This window comes from Heptranchias perlo, unplaced genomic scaffold (genome assembly GCF_035084215.1).
Source record: "Heptranchias perlo isolate sHepPer1 unplaced genomic scaffold, sHepPer1.hap1 HAP1_SCAFFOLD_63, whole genome shotgun sequence".
Classification (NCBI taxonomy): Eukaryota; Metazoa; Chordata; class Chondrichthyes; order Hexanchiformes; family Hexanchidae; genus Heptranchias; species Heptranchias perlo.
The window spans coordinates 4353839-4360324 of NW_027139655.1; the positions used below are offsets into that span (position 1 = coordinate 4353839).

Here is a 6486-nt window from a genome sequence, read left to right on the forward strand (position 1 = left end):
TGGTTCAGCCACAACTGAAATATTGTGTCCACTTCTGGGCGCCGCACTTTAGGAAAGATATGAAGGCGTTAAAGAGGGTGCAGAAGAGATTTACTCAAATAATTCCAGGGATGAGGGACTTTAGTTACGTGGATAGACTGGAGAAGCTGGAGATTTGAGAGATATTTTCAAAACCATGAAGGGTTTAGTCAGAGTATATAGAGAGAAATCGTTCCCATTTGCAGAAGGGTGAAGGACCAGAGGACATAGATTTAAGGTGATTGTCAAAAGCACCAAAGATGACATCAGGAAAAACGATGGGGCGGTGGAGTGGGACCAGCTGGATTGCTCTTGCATAGAGCTGGTGTGGTCTCGATGGGCAGAATGGCCTCCTTCCGTGCTGTAATCTTTCTATGATTCAAGTCGAGTGCTCGTTGAACATGTGAAAGATAGCAGGATAGATTCTTGCATTCTCTACTCACCTTTTGACTTGGGTCAATTGTCCAGAAACAAAAGTGGCGTCAGTTTTCAGCGAGTCCATGGTCCATGTGCTTCTTAAGCTTCACTGCGTGCTACGGTACAGAGAGGTCAAGGGGCAGCAAATCTTTTTGTGTGCTGCAGGAAGCAAAAATTCTTGATTTTGGTCTTGAGCAAAGATGGAAAAAAAAAAGCATAATGATGCCTTCTCTGAGGATTGAACTCAGGACCTTCAGATTATGAGACTGACGCGCTGCCTGCTGCGCTAAGAAGGCACTTGATGCAGAAATGCCCAGGCAGCAGTACCAAGTAGGACAGTTTGCAAGGTGTAAAATCATAAACTAATCGGCAGTTTGCAAAAACTCTCCATCCAGTTGGAAATCGAACCAACAACCTTCTGAATTTTGGTCAGACACGTTCCCCATTGCTCGACTGGCCAAAGGTGTGTTGAGTAAGTCGGAGCTCACACTCTCACAGCGCTGCGGTATGAGCAGGTACCGAGTCAGTCTCGGTCATGCCCACGCGATTCCACGAGCCCGGGAGTGTCAAAAGGCACACGGTGAACAATCACCAAAGAGAGGGACCTTTGCTGCTTCCCTTCGATAGCTCAGCTGGTAGTGTGGAAAACTTCTGGAGATTAAAACTTGAAAGCAAAATCACTCTTAAATCGTTGGTTTAATTCTGGCTCAAAATAGTGAGCGTGCTTTCGGAGTAAGCGGTATTGAGCTCAAGGCCGCTCTCTTAACTTTACAGACTGCTTACTGCTTAAAATGTTGGCGCTTTTCCTTTCTCAAACCTGAAAGCTGTTTTGTTCGAGCATTTGCCTCTGCTCACCAGCAGGGAGTGCCTTTGAGCAACAACACGTCAAACCGCACTCACTTTCAGGCAAAAAAGACTTCTGTCAGTCTTTTGGACAGGTCTCTCGCTGCTCAAAGGAGTGCCATTGAGCGCTCAAAGGAGTGCCATTGAGCAGCAATTTTTTTTTAAATATTCGAAATATACTTTATTTCATAAATTTAATGATACATACATTTCAGGGTTAAAGTTCGCAATTTCAATTCAAAACAATACAAAACATATCGCACACACGATGATCCCATTATTTCAATACAATACACAGTACATGTCTTATAATACATTCTGTATAAATAAAGGTGGGATGGCTTTACACGGTGCTCTTTCCCCATAGGGCCCTTTCATAGGCCGCAACGCGCCTCAGTGCGTCCCGCAGCACGTTCTCCTGGACCTTGGAGTGTGCCAGTCGGCAACACTCAGTCGTGGACAGCTCCTTCAGCTGGAAGACCAGCAGGTTTCGGGCGGACCAAAGGGCCTCCTTCACCGAGTTGATGGTCTTCCAGCAGCAGTTGATATCTGTCTCGGTGTGCCTCCCAGAGAACAGTCCATAGAGCACAGCGTCCTGTGTTACCGAGGTGTTGGGGATCAGCCGGGACACACACCAAAGCATCTCTCTCCAAACTTTCTGCGTAAAGGTCCAGTCCACCAGGAGACGGAGGACGGTCTCAGTCCCGTTGCAGCCTTGAAGGCAGCTTGAGGTGGTGCTGAGGTACCGTACATGTTGGAAGAACTGCAGGGGAAGGGCCCTTCTCACCACCATCCAGCCCACATCCTGGTGTCAGTTCTGGCGACGAGACGTTCTGCCAAATGGGAACTGACCGATCGGATCCACCCTCTCCTTTTCCTGCAGGACCCCCAGAACGTTCCACTGTCTGACGGCCTTGTGGTCGAAGTGTTTCTTCCTCAGGAACCTCTCCACCTGGGACAGTGGTGGGGGACGGTCCAGCTGGACGGGACGTCCTGCGTCTGTTCGGCCACCATGACTAGACCCAGTTTTCTCAGTGTATTGGACAGGTAGAAACTCAGCACGTAGAGACATTTGGTGTTTTTGTACCGGGTCTCTACACACATCCTGAGGCCGCCAAATGCAAAGGTGGCCATCAGGATCAGGGCAGCATTGGGGACGCTTCTGCCCCCTTTGCCTGGGGACTTGTAGATGGTGTCCCTGTGGACACGTTCTACCTTGGACCTCCAGACGAAGTGGAAGATAGCTCTGGTGACTGTTGCGAAGGAACTGTGGGGAATGGGCCAGACCGGGGCCACGTAGAGCAACACCGCGAGTACTTCACACTTCATCATCAGGTGCCTGTTGGTTATGGTGAGAGAGCGTTCCCCCAACATACCAAGCTTCTGTTTGGCTATGGCGACCCGCTCCTCCCATTTCTTGGTGGAGGCTTGGGGCCCCCCGAACCCGATCCCCAACATCATCAGGTCGCCGGACCTGACGTTTAAAGGGACAAAGGATCGGGTCTCCCACCTGCCATAGAATATGTCCTCACTCTTACTGCGGTTCACTGTGGCCCCCTCGAGGCCAGCTCGAAACGTTCGCAGATGCACATCAGTCTGTGGACCGACTGCTGATTGGAGCAAAATACGGTGACGTCATCCATGTACAGGGTGGCCCAATCCCGAGAATCTGCACTGCATGGGATCGTCAACCCCTGACACCTGTGTCCTTCCTGATGGACGTGGTAAATGAACAAGACCACGGAGAGTCGACAGCCCGGCCTGACCCAAGAGCTGATTGGAAAACTCTCTGACTCCCGCCCATTGATTGAGAATGCTCTATGGATGTCCGCGTAGAAGCAGTCGGATCCAATCGCGGATTCCCTCCCCAAGCCCTGTTTTGAAGACCACGTCCATCATGTACGTGTGGAATATCCTGTCAAAGGCCTTCTCCGTGTACAGGCTGATGAGGCAGATGTTCACCGCCTTTCTTGCACGTAGGCGATCGTATACCTGGGCAGCTCAAGGCTATCTGAACTCTTCCTGCCGGGTACAGTGCAGGTCTGATCCGGGTGGATCACCCGCTCCAGAGCAGACTTGAGCCTGTTGGCGATGACCTTGGACAGAATCTTGCATTCGGCATTTAGCAAGGAAATGGGTCGCCAATTTCTTATTTCTTCCCTCTCCCCCTTCTGCTTGTAGATGAGGGTGATGATGCCTTTCGTCATGGACTCTGAAATGCTGCCTGCCAGAAGCAAACTCCCCTACACATCCAGTAGGCCTGGGCCTATCCAGTCCCACAGAGCCGAGTACAACTCAACCGGTAAAACATCATTCCCCGGATTTCTACTATTCTCGAAGGACCGGACGGCCTTTGTCAGCTTTACCAAGGTCAGTGGGCGATCCAGGCTCTGTCAATCGCTGTCCTCTTAGACCTCCGTAATAGAGGACAGGAAGGGTTGGGAGGCCGTGCTGTCTCTGGGCTTTGCGTCATACAGCCCGGCATAAAACGACTTGCTGATCCTCAGTATGTCGGTCTGTGAAGACGTCACCGAGCCCTCATCCTCCTTCAGGCTGCTGATCACCAGAGGTCTCTCTGTGCAGCTTCTGGAAGAAGAACCGCGAACACTTCTCGTCCTGCCCCACGGAGCGGACTCTGGACCGAAAGGTGATCTTCGAGGCCTCGGAGGCGAAGAGTGAGACTTTCTGGCCCTTCACCTCCCTGAGTTCCTCCCCGACATCCATCCCCATCGACTGCAGCTGGAGCAGATCCTGCACGCTTTAATGGAACTGGGACAATTTCCTCTGTCTCTCTCTTGCCCCTTGAACTGGACGGGTCAAACCGTGAGATCAGAGGCTGAGGCTCTTTAACTGGATGGGTCACAACGTGAGATCTCAGGGTGAGGCCGCTTTAACTGGACAGGTCACGCCGTGAGAGCTCACGGTGAGATAACTTGAACTGGATGGGTCAAACCGTGAGATCTCAGGGTGAGACCCCTTTAACTGGACGGGTCACACCGTGAGATCACACGGTGAGACTGCTTTAACTGGACGGGTCAAACCGTGAGACCTCAGGGTGAGGCCGCGTTAATTGAACGGGTCTCACCGTGAGATCACAGGGTGAAGTCCCTTTAACTGGACGGATCACACCGTGAGATCACAGGGTGAGGCCCCTTTAACTGGACGGGCCACACCGTGAGATCACAGGGTGAGGCCCCTTTAACTGGACGGGTGACACCGTGAGATCTCAGGGAAAGGCTCTGTGATTCCAGGTGGTATTTCCTGGCTCGGCTAATTTAAATATGTGAGGCGATGAGAGTGTTGGAGAAATGAAGGCTTGAGATGGCAGAAGCACAGGGTCTCAGCAGCAGTGGGACCAGGACTGTACTTTGTAACTGGTGCAGGGAAACAGCAGTGGGAACGGAAATCACAAAATCACAAGAGACTCAGAGGTCCATGTATACAGATCATTAAAATGTCATGGGCAGGTACAGAAAATAAGCATGAAAGTCTCATGAATGCTGGCCTTTATATCTAGAAGACCAGAATACAATGGGGTAGAAGTTATGCTACAACTAGACAAAGCCCTGGTTAGACCACACTGAGAGTACAGTGTTCAGTTGTGGGTACCACACCTTCGGAAGGACATATTGGTCTTGGGAGTGCAGCGCAGATTTACAAGAATGTTACCTGGACACTGAGGAGGAAATTTGGATATGGCCTGTTTTTGGGCGGGAGGAGCACGATCCGCTGTTACCCCGTGCCCAATGGTCCCTGCGCAGGCAGGACGAGATTTTCGTCAGGCCTGAGGACTCACCTGCAATCTGCGTTGGAGATCAGCGTTGAACGAGGATTGCATGAAATTCGGACTTTCCACCAGCAGGGGGAAGCTCCAATCACTTAAAGGCAGGCTGTCTGTTAGAAATCTATTAAAGGTAGCTGGTACCTGTTATTTGATGAATATAACAGCCTGCTGTCTGCAAGGAGTATGAACGGAGATGAGACATCGTACACATTTTCCACGGATGCAGGTCCCATCCCTATTTTGACATACTGATGAGTTAATTTAAAATATCGAATAAAGGTTGCACACCACTAAATCCCACATCCTCCAATCTGCATGCCAGAACTCACCAATCTGCCGGTCTGAGAACACCTGCACCAAGGTTCTCTGCTGAATCTCTTGGTGCAAGAGGTGGACTGAAGGAGGGACATCCTATATCCACGGTGGGCAAGAGGTCCTCCAGACATACACCCAAAAGGGAGTGGGAGGCAGTAGGGGATGAGGTCAATGCCAGGTGCACAGTATCATGAACATGGATGCAGTACAGGAAGAAGTTCAATGCTTTGACATGAGTGGTCAAGATGAGCGAGGTCAACTTTCAAGTTGGGCCTCCTACCAACTACACCACTAGCCGCACCCATTGCTCCACGCACGACACACCCCATCACCCATATACCAACACACTCTTTCCATCAGTACTCAACCCTCTCGCCCTAACACATTACCAACATTGCAAGCCGCTCAGCCACAACTCACAGGCCACACACACTGGCAGCTATTCACCATCATAGGAACATCACCAGACACACATCCAGCTTTCTTGCAGGAGAAGCTGGCACATATCAGGAGGCAGCAAGTGGCGGTGGCATTTTGCCCCTCGAGCCTTTTTCATCATTCGATCAGATCAGTGTGGACCTGTGACCTAACTCCATTTACCCGCCTTAGCCCCATATCCCTTCATACCATTGGTTCACAGAAATCTATCAATCTTTGATTTAGAATTGTTGATTGAGCTAACATCAACTGCCGTTTTACAGAAGACCGTTCCAAACTTTTCCCACACTTTGTGCGTCGAAGCATTTCCTAACTTCACTCCTGCACGTCCTGGCTCTGAATGTTAGGTCAAGTCCCCGCGTCCTAGCTGAGGTATTAAATGAGTACTTTGCATCTGTCGTTACCAAGGAAGAAGAAAACTCACAGAAAAAAAGGAGGTCGTTGAGATATTGGATAGACTAAAAATTGATAGAGGAAGTACTGGAAAGGCTGGCTGTACTTCAATAAATGAGTCACCCGGTCCGGCTGGGATGCATCCTCGATTGCTGAGGGAAGTAAGGGTGGAAATTGCAGAGGTTCTGGCCATAATCTTCCAATCATCCTTAGATATGGGGGTAGTGCCCGAGAGCCGGAGAATTGCAAATGTTACACCCTTATTCAAAAAAGGGTGT

The 6486-nt window shown here is 50.3% G+C and overlaps 1 non-coding gene across 1 annotated transcript; it reads right to left on the bottom strand.

The window, feature by feature from the left end:
- Nucleotides 1-658: 658 nt before the first annotated feature.
- On the bottom strand, nt 659-731 carry trnam-cau (transfer RNA methionine (anticodon CAU)). Its single transcript has one exon. It is a non-coding gene; the product is annotated as a tRNA-Met (tRNA).
- Nucleotides 732-6486: the final 5755 nt, after the last annotated feature.